Below are 19,061 nucleotides of genomic sequence, written 5' to 3' on the forward strand. Positions count from 1 at the left end.
TGCCTTTTAATATTAGGACACTTACCTGTCCTGGAGTCCAGCGATGCCGGCACTGCAACCGATGTTTCCATTGACTGTCGTGTGCTGCCACAGCCATTGCCGGTCAGGGAACATGGCAGTGAAGCCTTGCGGCTTCACGGGCGGGTCCCTACTGGGCATGCGCAAAGCAAGAGCTGCGCATTCGGATTGGCTTGGCGGCAGGGGAAGGAGGAGGGGGTCAAATCCGAGGGACGGCACCGTCTCCTGAAAGTGGTGAAGGGTACCTGTCAAAAACAGGTACCCGTTCCCCCCTCCCCCCTGAAAGGTGCCAAATGTGGGAAGCAAATGAGCGCAAGTTCAACTTTTGGGTGGAACTCCGCTTTAAGCAGTTTTATGACTTTTCTTAATTGAAACTAAAGACACATTCAACTTGTGATAATACATTTGCCAAGATTTTGCAAATCTTTTGTGCAAAAAAAAAAAAAAACGTTGACCAACCAAGAAGGTGGATTAGTCAGCCCTCCTGGCTCATCCCTTCCTTTTTGTTTATCCTAAGAATATTTTTCTGGCTGTTTTGTGCTCAGCGATGTTTGACATTAATCTGGAAGCCAGGCAGCTTCTAGAACTCAAGCAAAGTCTCAGGAAACCTGAAGATCTTCATTACAGATTCATGTCCCCATATTGGATGGCACCGTTTCTTCTCATCACATTCTTAAAGCTGTATACAGAAGCGATCTCCTTCCTTTTTCATTTCCCTTCCTAAAAATTCCTAGCAGAAGTTTGAAAGAAAGTTTGTGCCCAGTGTAAACAAAGAGCGGCACGATGGCAGGAACATTAAAAAGCGCTTGGAGGTGACAGATGAGCTGCTCGGTGGAAGGGATCAGCTTCTCCTTGGCATGAATAAATAAGTAGAAGCGGAGGGGATGTGACATCTTAATGGAAAAGAAGAGATAAAAGCCTCCTTGTAATTCGAGGAGATCGGAACACTCGTGTAGGGTGCAGGTGGAAAGGCGATAGAGAAGACGTCCTGTATATTCGGCATGGATCCGATTCATCCGTCCTCCGATCACAATCACAATCGCTCACAGAGCAGCCTGCAAATACTGGATGACACAGGTACAAATACTGTGACATCAAGAGAAGGCAGAGGGGGCACTTCAGACTATGCCAGCCTAGAACACCCAGCTCTGACATCACATGAAACTTGGGGAAGGATTGATCGATCGCAGCACTGCGCACAAGGAGCAGGTGTAAGCTCTTGGGGCGAGGGGGTGCATGTCACAGGGGATATGTCCAGCAAGGAGTTCATTCAGAGAAGAAAATGGAAAGTAGAAGAAAGGAGTGTCAGCTGGGATCTGCTAGACAGCGGAGCAGAGCTGGTATCTAAACATGAAAGTGGCATGATGGATATAAAGATGAGCAAGAAAGTGACAGCCAGCAATCATGGCAAGAACCTAAATGTCATCGTGTGCAAGACAGAAGAAGATGAGTCTAGAAGGTGGAGTGAAGGACATGATCTCTCCAGGTACTTAGAGGAGACAACTAGTGAGAAGGTTTCTAAACTCCAGAGGGATATAGAGAGGGATCAGGGATCAGGAGAACATAGGATGAGGAAAGTCAAGTTATACAGGAGAGCAGAGAGTGAAAACCTCATCTCCTATCTACAGGGCAGCATCAGAAGGTTGACCCGCTCAGCTTCAGAGAGCAGTGAAGGACATAGACAGATCAGCAGGTTGTCTCTACAAGGTGGTCTGGGGAAATCTCTCAGTACTGATCACTTGATGACCACCGAGGATGAATTTCTAAGCACTGATCATCATCGGCATGCTATGGTATGCACTAGTATTAGGCTGACACCTGGTAGCTGTCAAAGTCACCTGGACTCTACCAAGACCAACCTTCATACCTATGAGCAAGAAAAGGGGAGCAGAGCACCTCCAAAACGTATATACCAGCTGGATCCTTTGTTTAGGGACAGTCTAAGCTCTACCAGCAGTGACATCGCTGATGAACCGACTATATATAGCCAGGAGGATGCTGGAGAGGAGGCTACATTGTGGGACACAGGACCTCCTCCTCCCGACCACTCCATACAGAGCAATAAAGGGGTCTTCTCGGGGGCACCTACAATCCAGGAGAACACCAAACCAGAGACAGAAGATCAGGAGAAACTGCTGTCTGTGGCAGATGCCAAGAAAGCCTTTGAGGTCTCCAGCTCTACTAAACACAAAACTTGGGCAGTTTCCCATTCTAAAAGGGGTGAGTCATTCTTCTTTTAACTATTAAGGCCCTTTTTTTTATTTTTCTGGCAAAGAAGATCCTTAAAATCTGTGTTTTTCTACCCCTTTCTTTATCACCTATTTTTTTCCTTTTATACCTAGCAGATCTTTATCAATTGGTCATTCTATCCAAAGAAAATGTAACATTTTTGATGCAATTAAATGTGCATGTAAAGCCTTTTATAGTTTTTTTTTTTTATAAAAAATAAAAAGGTTAGAACACCAGACAGGTTTTTTTGTGTTGTCTGTGTTGGACGCAATGGTCACCAGTGGGTGTAAATTTCTCCAATACATATAATGATAAGAAATCTAAAGTCAAGGTAACAGGGGGTGATGGGAAATCTATAAATGGGGACACTTGTTCTGGTGATAACTGTCTAAGAGGGTATATTCCCTCACTTTGAAGAGATTTCCCATACATTCCTGCTGTGTCTCTGGGACAAGAACATAAGAAAAATCTCCCTAACAGGTCACATACAGCACAAAAGGGGTTTTAAAGCAATAGTAAACTCTATAAAAAGAAAAAAAAAAGTTTCCACTTGCAAGGCAATATCATAATGTGCCTCTCAGGGGATCAGGAATGATTTTTTTCCCCTGCTGTAGCAAATTGGATCATCGTTTGCTGGGGTTTTTTCACCTTCCTCTGGATCAACTGTGGGTATAGGATTGTGTATATGGGATTGTATGGTTGGGTTTTCTTTACTGTTTTTTGTTTTTTATTGGTTGAGATGGACTTGTGTCTTTTTTCAACCTGACTAACTATGTAGTATGCACTGCATACTAGCACATTATGAAAGACTTACCTTAAAACTAAGCCCTCCAGAGGCACACTGGCAATGCTGCAGAGGCTTCCATCTTCACCCGGTCTTCCTCTAATTGGCCAAGCCGTGATGACGTCACTCATGCACGTGTGCGCAGGACCCTCGACTGCGGCACACAGCTCTGAAGGAACGGTACAGGTATACCGTTCCTTCAGAGCGCATGCGCTGGTGACGTCACCGGCTGCTGCTCGCAAGAATATCTCCAAAACGGTGCCCGTTTAGGAGATATTCATTTTACCTCTAGGTAAGCCTTATTATAAGCTTACCTGTAGGTAAAAATAAAATTCCAGAGTTTACTACTTTTTAAACATTCTTTGTTCTATTCAAAAAGTTTTGGCTTTGCATACACTTTAATATCATACATACACTAAATGACCAGGACAAACTGCTGTCTGTGGCAGATGCCAAGAAAGACTTTGGGGTCTCCAGCTCTTCTAAATGAAAAACGTGGGCAGTTTTTCATTCTAAAAGGGGTGAGTAATTGTCTTTTTAACCATTAAGGTCCTTCTATTTTAGCAAATAAAAAAAAAAAAGGGTAGAAAAACACAAAATTTATCACCTATCTTTTTCTTTTATTGTTCACAGATCCTTCAATTAGCCATTTTATCCAAAGAAAAGTCAACTTTTCGATGCAATTAAAAGTGTATGTAAAGCCATTTTTTTTAGTACAGTTATAGATGTTTTTCATTCAGCCAAAAAAATCTAACAGATTCTTCCATGCGTGCTAAACAGCACTGATGGATAAATCTTCCCTGATAATTATTGTAGCTGTCACAATAGCCCAATAGTACATGCAACTGATTGGATGCTTGCTCTGTTTGGCCAATATATTCCACCCTGCTCCTGTGACAAAAGTCCATTGTTGAATCAATGCTGACACGGTTACCCATGGCTTGAACTTCCACCGTCTCAGCATGAATCAGCAGCAATTAGAGCCTTGTATGGCTGCGTTTGGCATCATTCAGATCTTTGCGTGGAAATCTGCAGGTAATAGTCATCTTAGGAGATGTATCACTGGCCGCTCAGGAACACACACCCATACTGCTAGGCACAGGCACCCTGCACAATGCACTTCAGTATCATTGCTCTATTGGGATCAGTTCCATTACTGAACATGGTGCACTTTCGTTTGAGCAGCTACATAGGCATAGCTCCCGACTGTCCCTGATTTCAAGGGACTGTCCCTGATTTGGAACAAAGTCCCTCTGTCCCTCTTTCCTCCTTCATTTGTCCCTCATTTTGGTCTGATATTTATAGCTGTATATAAAATGCACTTTTTATCTTTCAAAAAGTGTTTCCAAGTGCTAAAATTTTCATCCAATTTCTAAATTGCTGAATTTGCCAATTTTAAAAGCCAATATAAAGGAAAAGTAGTAAAAAAAAAGCACTTGTAGGTTTAACTAATCATTTTTTTAATGTATAATTCTTCTGTAAGGGGGCGTGTCGGGGGGTGTCCTATGCCTACATACTTTTGCTAATAGATGTCCCTCAATTGCTCCAGAGCTTAGTAAATTAGGTGAAGCTTCACTTTGCAAAGAATACCCAATCACATGCAAGGAAAATAAAAAAAACAGCATGTTTGCTTGAACATGATTGGATGATGGAAGTCAGCAGAGCTTCCGCTCATTTACTAAGCTCTGGAACAACTGCTCTTGCAGAGTGTAACTGCACTTTGCAAAGTGCACAGTCATTTTGCCTTAAGTAAATCAACCCCTATGTGTTATTTGCAGGATCACCAGGTGAAACTAAAGGAGAAAAAAACCTAAATTGGTTCTAAAGGCAAAATGTTTTTTTTTTTTTACCTTAATGCATCCTCTGAATTAAGGTGAAAACATTTTCAATAGCAGCTCCCCCATCCCCCCCTTCTTAAATACTTACCTGTGTCTATTCTCGATCCAGCGCTGTCCTGTCTGCAGCAGTTCTTCTACCCTCTCCTCTCTCTCACAGGCCTAGCTGAGAGTAGCGGGAGCCATTGGCTCCTGCTGATGTCATTTACATCCTGTGAGGAGGTAACTGGATGGGGCCGAGCCATTCTGTGAATGTCTATGGACGCACACAACCCGGGAGTGTGCCTGCGAAAGTTCCTTCATAGCAAGTGTCTTGCTATGGAGGCACTCAGAGAAAAGGAGGAGCGGCAAGCACAGGCAGGGGACCCAAGAACAGGAGGTTCATGGCTGCTCTGTGGAAAACCATTGCACAGAGCAGATAAGTATAATTTATTTTATCGATTTATTTATTTTATAGATTTTTCATCTATTTTATTTTAGGATGAAAAAAGAAGGGTTACAACCATTTAATAAACATAAATATGATAAACTGTGATATGTTATATTTTTTGATTTTGGGTTTAGATAAGCTTTAATTTTGGTTGTTTTATATACACTATATTACCAAAAAGATTGGTACGCTTGCCTTTATAGAAAGATTATCCGCACACCGGTAGTTGCTCTTAAAAAAAATCTTCATCTTTATTCAAAAACCACAGAACACAACTGCTGATTATATCAGTTGACGCGTTTCGGCCTATAAGGCCTTAGTCATAACTACATTTAGACAAAAAACTTTGAAATATATAGTGGCTCTACATATCACAGGCTCCACCCATTAATTGTCCTAATTGGTTGTAGACGATTGACAAAATGCAAAATCAATTGTGGTATGCGCTAGCGAGACCCAAGTATGTGCCACCAATGTTCCCAAACAACATGATTATAGTATACATAGAGAAAAATCAAAAATAAAAAGTTAATGAGAGTAATTAAAAAAAGTTATAAAGAAACCAGGAGAGAGGAGAGAAACTGGAGAGAGACAATTTAATGTAGGTGCAGATCTAGATCCCATCTCAGGTTTAACCCCTAGAATTGAGTCTGAAAATCCACCATACCTCTCTTCCCAGTAACCCCTCCCTGTCACCTCCTCTAGGTGAGTGAGACAGCCATTCTATTCCTCTAAAACGAAATGAGGAAAGGTCACCCTGAAGGCATTCCCTAAAGTGACGTGTTGCGTTGGAAATATTTTTAACATTTTAATTATAAGTATCACAATAGTGTTCCCCTATTCAGATTCTGAAGGGACGTGTGGTGAAGCCCACATATTGTAGGTTGCATGATATACAAATAATCAGATAAACTACGAATTTTGTGCTACAGTTGACATATTGTATGGTAAACTCCTTACCCGTAACCGTGGCAACAAAAGTTTTACCCGTCACACTCAAATGACAGTACCTACAAGTCTTAATATTACAAGGATAGTTCCCAGGTTATGCCAGCCAGGTGGGTTGGCATTGTTTGGATGAAAAAATGCTAGGTGATAAAGCATTTTTCTAACGTGGGTACTCTTTTACTGGAAAAGCAACAGCCTGCTTGCAATATCCCATTTAAACCTTTGTCTGTATAAAGTATAGGCACATTTATTTTTATTACTTTAGTTATTTGATGATATTCTCTTAGAAAATGTGGTTACAAAAGGTAAGGGGTTGGCCTGTTACATTATTTCTGATAATATGAGGTTTACCTCTATTACCTCTTCTTTTCCTTGACGTGTCTACTAGCAATTCCTCTCTTCTTCATCAGAGCTCTTTCTAATCCTTGATGTATATTGGGAATGCTATACCCTCTCTTCAGTAGGCGATGATGAATAACCTTACATTCCTGTTTAAAGGCTTAGTCTGTTGAACAATTACGTCTGGCTCGAATAAATTCCCCATAAGGTTTGGCATCGATGGTGTGGGATGGATGACAACTAGCTGCAAACAAAGTAGTATTGCCGGAGCATGATTTTCTGTAAGTACATGTAGAAACACTGCCTGTAGTAGAATCGCCCTGCAGTGTGATGTCAAGAAAGTTAATACTAGAATGTTGTGTTCGATTGAAAAATATAAACAGGCAAAAAATTTGGGGGAGCATACCCATGTATTTCCAAAGCTGCTGCAGCTATGAACCAAAAGACATGTATATTAAAAAAGAATAGCGCGCAAATGCAAAAGAAATTACTACCAAATCTGAAGAGAGTCCATAAATAAAAATGGGGGTTTGGTCCCACCATATGGCCATATCGTGCTCAAGCCCACTACTGCGTCAAAATACCCCATTATCAGTGGGTCCTACACTATCCATGAAAAAGAGATGAATCCAGCCTTTCTAACCCTTGGAGATAATACTCCTTGCTGGGAAAGATGTGCAAATGCACTACAGGGGACTCCTCCTATATCCACTTGATGGTGGACACTGATTGAGTACAGGTGTGTGTGGGGGGTGGGGAGGGTTGCTCAACCTCGGTGGTCTGGTCAGACCGAATACATAATAAACAGGCAAAAAAATGTTTTTTGTAGTGCATTTACACATCTTTCCCAGCAAGGAGTATTATCTCCAAGGGTTAGAAAGGCTGGATTCATCTCTTTTTCATGGATAGTGTAGGACCCACTGATAATGGGGTACTTTGACGCAGTAGTGGGCTTGAGCACGATATGGCCATATGGTGGGACCAAACCCCCATTTTTATTTATGGACTCTCTTCAGATTTGGTAGTAATTTCTTTTGCATTTGCGCGCTATTCTTTTTTAATATACATGTCTTTTGGTTCATAGCTGCAGCAGCTTTGGAAATACATGGGTATGCTCCCCCAAATTTTTTGCCTGTTTATTATGTATTCGGTCTGACCAGACCACCGAGGTTGAGCAACTGTAAGATTCTGGTACCTCTGGTACCCTTAATTTCCATTTCCTTTCAATATGCGCCCCACCTTTCTAATTAGGTGGTACGCATACACCTTTAAGACGGATGACGTCATCGCCGAGCGCCGCTCTGAGCGGCTATTTCAATCGCCGGCGTCCTCTCTCACGTTGTTCGTTCAATGTGCCTGTGCCTGTGCTTATGTGCCTGTGTGTCTACATGCTTACAAGCTTGTCTCGCTGCCGGAACCTCCAGCTATTTGCTTTTACCTGGAACAGACCGGAACCTCGCTACTGATCCCTGTATCTCGCTACCGGATCACTCCCTCACTACTGGACCCCTCTACTACTAACCTTACTAGTGATAAGTACCCCACAGGGGAATCCTCCATAACCTAACTTCAGAGATGTATAGTAACGAAGTAGAACTACTTAAGTACTGTACTTAAGTACCGAAATGCGGTATCTGTACTTTCCTAGAGTAGAATTTTTTTCTCCTACTTCTACTTTTACTTCACTACATTTTTTCGATGATTTCGATACTTCTACTCAAGTATTTTTTTTTTGTGCTGCATAGTTACTCGTTACTTTTAAAAAAATTACCACTACCAGAACAGTAGATGGCAGGTTGCATAAAGCTCAAAAAAATGTGTATAATGTAATTTGTAAATCAGCGCATACGAAAATAAAGGCTGTGTATAATAAAAGCTGCTATACCAAATCTTTCCAATAAAAAGAAAATATGAAACAAACAAATAAATGGTACTACAGCGCTTAAAGTGCATCAAGAAACTACTAACAAACACAACTTGGCTGTGCGAATAAAGTGCCTGTGCAATCGATATAATATCATCGTTGCCCCCAGTGCCCTGCCCACACTCCACACAGTATCAAAAATAAAGTGACATGAATGTGCTAAAGCCTAAATGCAGTGAAAATAATTATTCCCACAATGTAACAGTAAATTCAATTCATATAAAATATGACAATAAATCACAATAAAATAAGTTATGAAATAAGTTAGGTCAGGTGCGTGCAACAAGTTGAAGTGTGTAAACCTATCTATAACGAAAAGTCCATAAATTAATTCCAGTGTGCAAATCTAAAGTGTCACTTCACTTGTCAGATGCTTCCACCTCCTTCAGTGCTCGAGTGACCGACCAACACACTTAATGGTGGTGGCACTGGTGGATAGCGTCTGGGTGGCACTGTGGCACTGGCACTGACTTCACTGGTTCAAAAAGCCATATATATTTAATTATTTCAATTCTCAATCTCATAGGTCCTCTCCTCATATATATATATATATATATAGATATTAATAACTTAAGATTAGGTGATGAACTTCTTGGCGGCCCTGGCAGGATGACGGGGACACCCGCCACTTCTGGAGCCGAGCCGATGTGATTCCCCAACATGTGACAAAGTGACAGCCAGGAGATCTAGTGGCTATTAGTGCTCAACAATACCGCTTTTATATATAAAAATGAAATAAAATATACTGACTCACAATTTAGTAGTAGGTAGCGCGTAGCAGTAGGCAGCACAACTCAATTCAATCAATCCCACAGCCTCACTCGCGCCGCGGAATCACTGTCATGATCATCAAGTTAAGACCGCACTGGAGGAGCCGTGCTGCCGTCTTCCCACTCGAGGTCTCCGCCTCTAAACGTGTTGTGTGTCACTCAGACTCCACCCCTTAGGGCACTTACTGAGAGGAGTTGTGACACGGGCGGCGGGACGCGGGAGCAGGACTCGGAGCATTTTCTTCGTTATCTCATCTTCTTCTCTCTGTGAGTGAGGTGGACCGTGGAGAGGGCCTAATCCTTGCCATGGCAAATGTGCCATTTGAGAATCAAATAATCAATATAAAATATTAATATATTATATACACACGGGTCATGGGTGGCTTTTTTGAACCAAGAAGAGTGAGACTGACGGCTATGATGATTATCCGACCATCCATGGTCCATGGACCATAAGTGTTGTGTTGTGGTGGTGCCTGTGCTTCCTGCGGCCTGCCTCTGCCTGTGCGGCTGTGCCGGCACTCCAGTGGCCACTGGCAGTGGCACTTGACTTGAGCAAAGCAAATGAGCACTAGTGTGAAGGACAGGGGGTGGAAGCATGTTCTGACAAGTTCTTATAATGAAAATAATATAGACAGCTTTTTGAACCAGTGCAGTGCCAGTGCTACTAAGGTGAGAGGCAGAGAGAGAGGCTATCCAGTCCACCACTTTACTTGAGCAGATCACAGAAGAAAGGTGGAAGCATCTGACAGCAAGTGACAGCACTTCTTAGATTGCACACTGGAATTCAGTTATGGACTTTTCGTTATAAAGTTTAGTTTACACATTTAAACTTGCATCTAACTTATTCACAATCACAACTTATTTTATTGTGGTATTGTCATATATATTTTATATGAATTAAATTTACATTGTGGGAATAATTTGCACTGCATTTAGCACAGACATGTCACTTTATTTTTGATACTGTGGGCGATGATTTTGAATACAAGAAGAATATATAAAATTGCAGGCACTTTATTAGCATTTTTAGCACAGCAACTTTGTTAGTAGTTTTTGATGCATTTTTCACTTTAAGAGTTGTAGGTTTGATGAAGCTGGCCTGGCACATCATCATCAATTGAGCAAATCAAATCAAACCGCGATTAAGAAGACTGCGCATGCTCCTGTTCTGCCTTTTGATCAGCTGAAAAGATGGACGAACCAAAAACACCACCTTCCACCCCTGGCCCTTCAACTTCAAGTGATCTGCCTGGCTGTGAGAGTGAGGAAGCTCAGGGAGGAGACCACCCCTGGCTTTAAAAGGTGGATGCTTTAAAAGGGGAAGGGAGGGACATACTTTATCTGTTTTTTGTTTACAAAAAGTTACAGCCTAAGGAATTGTGATTGTCGTTTAGGTTAATCATTTGAATAAATCATTTGAAATAATAAAAAACAATATGATGTTCAAACTTTTGACTTCTTTCTTTAATAACTACATAACACAGTACTTGTACTTCTACTTTCAGTACTTGAGTAGAATTTTTTTTTTCAAAACTACTGGTACTTTTTACTTTTAGTACTTAAGTAGCAAATTTTTTGAAAAAACTACTTGCAATACTTAAGTAAAAAAAATGTTGAATACTTTAGTACTTCTACTTAAGTAACTTTTTCTGCGAGCACTTCCACTTCTACTCAAGTCACTTTTTGATCGAGCACTTGTACTTTTACTCAAGTAGAAATTTCGAGTACTTTATACAAGTCTGCCTAACTTACACTACCTACCTCTGCACATTAAGGACTGTTACTATCTATGCATACTAATTCTATCATCTGCACTGTTACATAGATTGCTGGCTCTTGAGTCTACTACCATCTATCCTTGCACTGGGTTAGCCTATCCTGTATTTGTCATCTGCTGTCCTTACCACCTGTTACCATACTCGATTACTAACCTATCTGCATTCTACCTAAATACCATCTAATACTCTCCTGAACATTTCTATCAAGTGCTTACCATCTCTGTCACTGTTCACACCTGTCCCTTCAGCACATCACCTTCATACTATCATATACATCCTATCACTCCAGGAACATCTTATTGAGTGTGTGTTTATCTGTATGCTGAAGCTGACGGGCCCACAGTGATGAGTCTGGAGAGTTGGATCTGGTTATTCAACACATCTCTACATGACTACTGAGTGGAGATTCTGCAGCTGCAAATCCAGCCTACTACAAAAACGCAGGAGCGTTACAGCAACCCTCCCCACCCCCCACACACACCTGTACTCAATCAGTGTCCACCATCAAGTGGATATAGGAGGAGTCCCCTGTAGTGCATTTGCACATCTTTCCCAGCAAGGAGTATTATCTCCAAGGGTTAGAAAGGCTGGATTCATCTCTTTTTCATGGATAGTGTAGGACCCACTAATAATGGGGTACTTTGACGCAGTAGTGGGCTTGAGCGCGATATGGCTATATGGTGGGACCAAACCCCCATTTTTATTTATGGACTCTCTTCAGATTTGATTGAAAAATATAGATTTGTCTGGTTGTCATTAAGATACTCACAGAATTCATGCAAGCCTACAGTGTCACCATCCTACACCATTGGGAGGTCGTCAATGTAGCGACCATACTAAACAATTTGTCTAGCAAAACAATTGCTGGGGGAGAACAAAAAACATTCCTCCCACCAGCCCATGTAAAGGTTCGCCATTGATGGTGAAAATCTTCCACCCATCAATGCCCCACAACGCTGGACATAGTATACAGAGGAAGGAAGCTGCAAGATGGTGATTGGTTGCTTAGACTGCCATTCATCTTGGCAACCAATCACTGGCTGTTTACCTCTGGCAGTTCCCGCCCTCCCTCCAGAACTGTCCCGCCTCATGCTGTCGGCTCTGCAAAGAAATCATCACAGCTGAAAGGAGAGCAGGCTGATAAATGGCGCGACCGCTGCGGTCCGGGAGGGAGCGTGATGGGGGCAGGAAACGGACCGCGGGCCGCCATTTAGTGATGCCTGGTATACACCATAAAACAAAAAATAGTTATGAGTTCGTAAGAACTCTGCACTCAATAGGATAAACTCCTATAATTCTTGAGAATAGCAGCTGTAACACCGTAGGTGATACTGCATTGCCCCTAGTCCAGCGCTGTGGGGGATCAAAGAATAGAGCGCCCTAACATCCAAAGTGGCCCATACATAGGCTGACACCCATTTAACTGATGTAATATGGGATAGAACTGTATTGGTGTCCCTAATGTAACAAGGCAGTCTTTGGACCAAAGGCTGAAGGGGCTGATTTACCCATTCTCCCAAACGCTCCGATAAGGAGCCAATTCCAGCTACAGTGGGTCATCCCTGCAAAGGGCATTCTACCTTATGAATCTTGGGGAGATGATGGAAGACCGGCACCACAGGTTTGTCCACAAAAAGATAAGGATATATGTTTACCCATCTGTAGATGTTCAATGAGGATTGATTGAAAGATTTTTGTGGGGTCATTGGGTAAATGACGGTATGTGTTAATATCACTGAGTTGTCTAATAGCTTTAGACCTGTATTGTTCCTTGGTCATTATCACCACTGCCCCCCCCCCCCCTTATCTGCTTCTTTTATAACTATCCCTTTATTTTCCTTTAACTGCTGTAGGGCCTGTCTTTCTTGTTTAGAAATATTAGTTCATCTGGTTGTTTAGGCGCTGTCAATTCCTCCTCAATTACAGCCTGAAAGGTATCTATAATGGAGTTTCTCGCTTGTACTGGGTAAAAAAACGTATCCCCATGGTGTAAGGCGCATTGTGCAACTCCACATGAACCCAAATGAAATTCAGAGTACAACTGCTCTAAAGTAAGTGATGCAGACAAATGCAAAAACATAAAAGAGGAAACATCAGAGCATGTATATGATTCAGCAATAGATTGGGTTTGATCAGATCCACTTAGCCGTCTTTGATGTCAATGGGTCATCCACCTGTGCATCCTCTCCATGTTGGAAGTGTTTACGCATCAAAAAGGTTTGTTACAAACCCGTTGGTATCTAATATAGTGTTGAAAATATCAAAATGATAGGTGGGTGAAAATGATAGACCCCAAAACAGGAGAGACAGCTTGGATTCTGTCAAAGTCTCATCTGTTAAATTAACCACTGATTTGAAACTAGATGTATTATAATTAATTTCCTTCTCCTCTGCAAATAGTGCCAATCTCCGTCTTCTCCCTCCTCGTCTTTATCTCTTCTTCTGGCATTTTGCTTTCTGGTTGTCTGTTTCTTTGGATATCACTGATATGTCTCTTGTGTGGCGTTTTTTGACACCCCAGAATTAGCATTACCACCACTAAAAACTTTGTCTGGGGAGATCCAGGAAGTAGAAACTCTCAAGGCTGCAGGTGTATCACGGGCAGACACAACATCTCTCTCAGCTGTGTCTGAAGCTTCAGAGAACGAGTCCGATACCTCTGGTGAGCTGAAGTTCACTTTCTTAAAGCGGAGTTCCGGCCTCAAATACCTTTTTTAACTAAAAATACCCCTGTAAAACTAATCCATCGGCCTTTACAGAACCGCTATTCTCATACTTACAAGGTGTACAGTATTGGATTTTAGTCAAAATCTTACTTTTAAAAACGCTGTCTGAGCGCGGCCATCTTAGACTTGGGCATCTGAAGCCGCAGTGTAATCTGTTGTGTCCTTCTTCCTGATTCCAGGGAGTGTTCTGGGAGTTCTTCCTGATTCCAGCCTCCTGGGAGTGATGACAAACAGCTCCCAGGATGCAATGCAAAGGCGGAAGTGATGTCGGTGGCCGCGGCCACAGAGGGGGGAGAAGGAGGAAGTACAATCAAAAATGCCCTGAAAATAAGGTAAGGGACCCCCGAAAATAATTGAAAATGCCAAATTGTTGATCAGCATAGCGAGGACTCCAGGAATCACTGAACTTGCAAAATAGGCCGGAACTCCACTTTAATGATATTAGCAGATCTTTGTCTTTTCTTGAGACTTGACCTCGGTGTTGCGCTCAGACTTCCACTCCTCCTCCCCCACTCGTACACAGTATCGCTCCAGTAATCATCAACATCTCGAAGGTATTTGGACCTTTTGTGTAATCTGTGTTACTAATTCCATTTTTCGCTGTAATTTATCTTGTTGGTCAGAGAAAGTGGGTAAATGTACAAACTTGCCTACTGCTTCTTTTTGGTCCTTAATGTTTGATCCTTAATGTTTGAGTCCTTACTGTTTGAGTTGATTTTATTCACGCAATCCTGCTCATATCATACGCCTGCCTTTACATGCACATAAACTTTAGTGACATCTTAGTCCTAGTCTGTAGGGTTCAATATTGAGTTGGCCCACCCTTTGAAGCTATAACAGGTTTAACTCTTCTAATAAGGCTGTCTACAAGGTTTTGGAGTGTGTCTATGGGAATGTTTGACTATTCTTCCAGAAGCACATTTGTGAGGTCAGGCACTAATGTTGGATGAGAAGGCCTGGCTCACAGTCTCCGCTCTTATTCATCCCAAAGGTGTTCTATCGAGTTGAGGTCAGGAATCTGTGCAGGCCAGTCAAGTTCCTCCACCCCAAACTCACTCATCCATGTCTTTATGGACCTTGCTTTGTGTACTGGTCCAAATAATTTGGTGGAGGGGGGATTATGGTGTGTAGTTGTATTTCAGAGGTTGGGCTTAGCCCCTTAGTTCCAGTGAAGGGAACTCTTAGGGCGTCAGCATACCAAGACATTTTGGACAATTTCATGCTCCCAACTTTGTGGGAACAGTTTGGGGATGGCCCCTTCTTGTTCCAACATGACTGACCAGTGCATATGATCTTGCTGCAAAGATCAGTTGTAGGTTGGGGTGGTTGCCATTTGTTTTATACTGTTGGTGAATTGGTGAGGGGATGCACTGGATACCTTCGCTGCCATTGTTCTATTGGTGGGTGTCTAGTGCGTCATCCTTATACCTTTTTGGGGGGATGGGCTCTCTCCAGGCATACTTGCCCTTAATCTATCCATTATTATACATAAGCTCCAGCTTTGGAGACTCTCAAAATGTATAGAGTTGTGACTGCAGTACACTGTGGTGTCATGATATGGCCTCTGCAGCTTACGCATATACTGTATGTGAAAGTTTGTACAAAGTAAAATCCTTGTTTTAATGCAAAATATTAGACCGGGCTTATTTGGTTTGTTGCATGCTGGCTGGTAAGTGAACTGGGAATTTTTGTTTGTTGTTTTTTAATATACTGTGTATATGTACACAGTATATCAGCCTTTATGCTACTATTAAACACAGTGGAGAATAATTCTGTTTTTAAAATCATTTGCTGCACTTACAAATACCTAACTAATCCAGGTAGGAAATTCCAGTTCTGTATAGCAACAGCTATTGCTTAGGGCTGTAACGATACAAAGCACATTGTGTTACATTACTTACAAGGGAGACAGCACTAGAAGGCATTTCTGTCTGCAGTGTCATATATAGCTAAAATGCCTGAAAAAAGTAGAGGCAAATGATACTTTCACAAAACATTTATTTACAAAATCATAAAGCTGTAGCCATAGCAAATGATCTTGTGCTTTGCATTTATTGCTATGAAATACGTACAGTATATTACTTAAAAGCAAAAGTTGCAATGTGATTGGTTAGTCAGTCTAATGAACCAACCATTTGCATTTGCTGAGTTTTAGAAAAGCAACTTAATACAAAACTCAAATGCAAATACATCAACTGTTTTGTCTGACAAAGGATTTGTGACTCTGCATAACCAGTTTTGGTATCCACACCCCCGTGCCCCACAGCATAACACAGCCAGGTCCAGGACCTCTACAGACTACACTACATTAGACAGTGTAGTGCAGGGGTCTTCAAACTATGGCCCTCCAGTTGTTCAGGAACTACAATTCCCATCATGCTTAGTCGTGTCTGTGAATATCAGTTTCACAATGCCTCATGGGATGTGTAGTTCTGCAACAGCTGGAGGGCCGTAGTTTGAGGATCCCTGGTGTAGTGTATAGTCTGGCCCAGGATGCACTTCAGTCTGTGAATGGACAATGGAGAACAGCAGTGCACTGATGAGGTCATCCCCTTCCTCTCCTATTCCATTAGTATGTTACACAGATAGAAATGTGCACAAAATAGAACTTGGTTGGCTCAAAATGTGAACCCTTCTATTCCAGTCTGAGTGTGGCTGTGCAGGGTATTGAAGGAGGCATTTTTCAAGAAAGATTCTGCTACTGATACTATCTCTGTGTAGTGTAAAAATAGAAATGATCATTATAGCTGAAGTTTAGACATATGAAAAAAAAAAAAAACACATATTTGCAGCTTTGTCATTATTATTTTTCATTAAATGTTTTTTTTTTTCAAATTGTGAGCAATATACTTTATGTACCTGAATTTAACCTGGTATCAGCCTTTTGCAGTCCCTGTATAGTAGAGCTGGAGTGTAAGAGGAAGAAGCAGTACAAAGGGTGACAAAGTGATGAACTCATTACTATTCTGTTTTTACTTTCCTTATCCAGTAACCAACTGGGGCAGGTCCAGAACAACCTGGGCTCAGAGGAGATAGGTTATATTATGCTGGCCATCAGACTGGGGACATCTATTGGCAGAAAAAGTACTGAAGGGGAAATCTCTCTGAACATTTATTTAAAATCTGGTTTTGTTTTTATCTTTTAATGGGCTATATGATTTTATCTTGATATTTTTGGAGTTCTGCTTTAATAAAGAAGTGATTGGAATCAGTTATTTTCTTTTACATCTTTCTGGTGTTCAGCTTTAAAAATTAAAATTACACTTGGGGAGGAAGCAGTGTCTAAAGCAGTATCATCTTTGGTATGCCTGGAAAATGAACTTAGCAACATATACCTGGAAATAAGTTTAATGCAATATTTTTTCTTTCTGTATTAAAAGCTGAAATGTAGGTAAACAATAAAACAAGAACTTCTGCTAATTATGATTTTGAAGTTATTATTAAAAAAATATCAGTTAAATGTATGTTTTTAATTTGGTAATCATAATAATAATTTGCTCTTATCCTCCTGCTGAAGCAAATGCTGGCAGGGGGATTCTTCCCCCAACTGATGCAGATATTGGAAGGGGGGATTATTCTTCCCATTGATGAAGATTCAGGGAGGGGGGATTATTCCTCCCAGTGAAGAAGATTCTGGGAGGGGGATTATTCCTCCCATTGATGAAGATTCTGGGAGGGGGGATTATTCCTCCCATTGAAGAAGATTCTGGGAGGGGGATTATTCCTCCCATTGATGAAGATTCTGGGAGGGGGGATTATTCCTCCCATTGATGAAGATTCTGGGAGGGGGGATTATTCCTCCCATTGATGAAGATTCTGGGAGAGGGGATTATTCCTCCCATTGAAGAAGATTCTGGGAGGGGGGATTATTCCTCCCATTGAAGAAGATTCTGGGAGGGGGGGATTATTCCTCCCATTGATGAAGATTCTGGGAGGGGGGATTATTCCTCCCATTGATGAAGATTCTGGGAGGGGGGATTATTCCTCCCATTGAAGAAGATTCTGGGAGGGGGATTATTCCTCCCATTGATGAAGATTCTGGGAGGGGGGATTATTCCTCCCATTGAAGAAGATTCTGGGAGGGGGGATTATTCCTCCCATTGAAGAAGATTCTGGGAGGGGGATTATTCCTCCCATTGATAAAGATTTAGGGAGGGGGAATTTTTCCTCCCATTGATGAAGGTTCTAGGGGAAGGGGGGGATTATTCCTCCCACTGATGCAGATGCTGGGAGAGGGGATTCTTCTTCCCACTTATGTAGATTCTGAGAGGGGGGATTCTTCCTCCCATTGATATGGATGCTGGCAGGGAGGATTGTGATTGTTCCTCCTAGTGATGTGGATTGTGAGAGGGGGAATCTTCCTCCTACTGATGTGGATTCTAGGAGAGTGCATTTAAGCTCCCACTGATGCAGTTTCTGGAAGGGGGGGATTCTTCCTCTCACTTATGCAGATGCTGGGAGAGGGGATACTTCCTCCTACTGATGTGGATTCTGGGAGGAGATATTCTTCCTCCCACTATTGTGGATGCTGGGATGGGAGATTCTTCCTCCCACTGATGGGAATGCTGAGAGGGGGCTTTCTTCCTCCTACTGATGTAGAGTCTAGGTAGGGAGATTCTTCCTCCTACTGTTGCAGATGCTGGGATGGGAGATTCTTCCTCCCACTGATGAGGATCCTAGGAGAGGGGACTCATGTTCCCACTGATGCTGATGCCGAGGGCTGGATTTTTCCTCCTATTGATGTGGATTCTTGGAGGGGGGATTTTTCCTCCAAATATTGTAGATTGTGGGAGGGAGATTATTTCTCCCACTGATACGGATGCTGGTTTCAATGGCTAAAGTTCTGAATTATGTTATGCTTGCCTAAAGTAGAATTCCATGCAAAATCTAACTGCTGTTGAGTCAAGTTAATGCCAAAGAGCTGAATTTTGGTCTCATCCACCATAGCACTTTCTCCCAATCCTTCTCTAAATCATTTAGATGTTCATTGGCATGACTGTACATGTGCCTTCTTGAGGAGGGGGACTAGTTGTGTTTGGAGGAAGAATAAGGCTGACTATGACCCTAAGAAAACCCTCCCTACAGTCAAGCACAAAGGTGGAAACATTATGTTTTCGTTCTGTTTCTCTGCTAAAGGTACAGGCCGACTTTGCTGCATTGAGAGGTCAATGGATGCGGCCATGTATTGTAAAATCTTGGATGAGAACCTTCTTCCCTCAGTCAGAACACTGAAGATGGGTCATGGATGGGACTTCCAGCATGACAATGACCCAAAAC

The 19,061-nt window shown here is 41.9% G+C and overlaps 1 protein-coding gene across 1 annotated transcript in view; it reads left to right on the forward strand.

The window, feature by feature from the left end:
* Positions 1-2,216: 2,216 nt before the first annotated feature.
* The window catches only part of CORO1C (coronin 1C), a 191,093-nt gene continuing 174,248 nt past the window's right edge, over positions 2,217-19,061 (forward strand). Inside the window, exon 1 of the mRNA XM_082243092.1 lies at positions 2,217-2,238. The gene's annotated coding sequence lies outside the window, so the exon portion shown is untranslated. The remainder of the gene's footprint in view (positions 2,239-19,061) is intronic.

This window comes from Pelophylax lessonae, assembly GCF_965119305.1.
Source record: "Pelophylax lessonae genome assembly, chromosome: 1".
Lineage (NCBI taxonomy): Eukaryota > Metazoa > Chordata > Amphibia > Anura > Ranidae > Pelophylax > Pelophylax lessonae.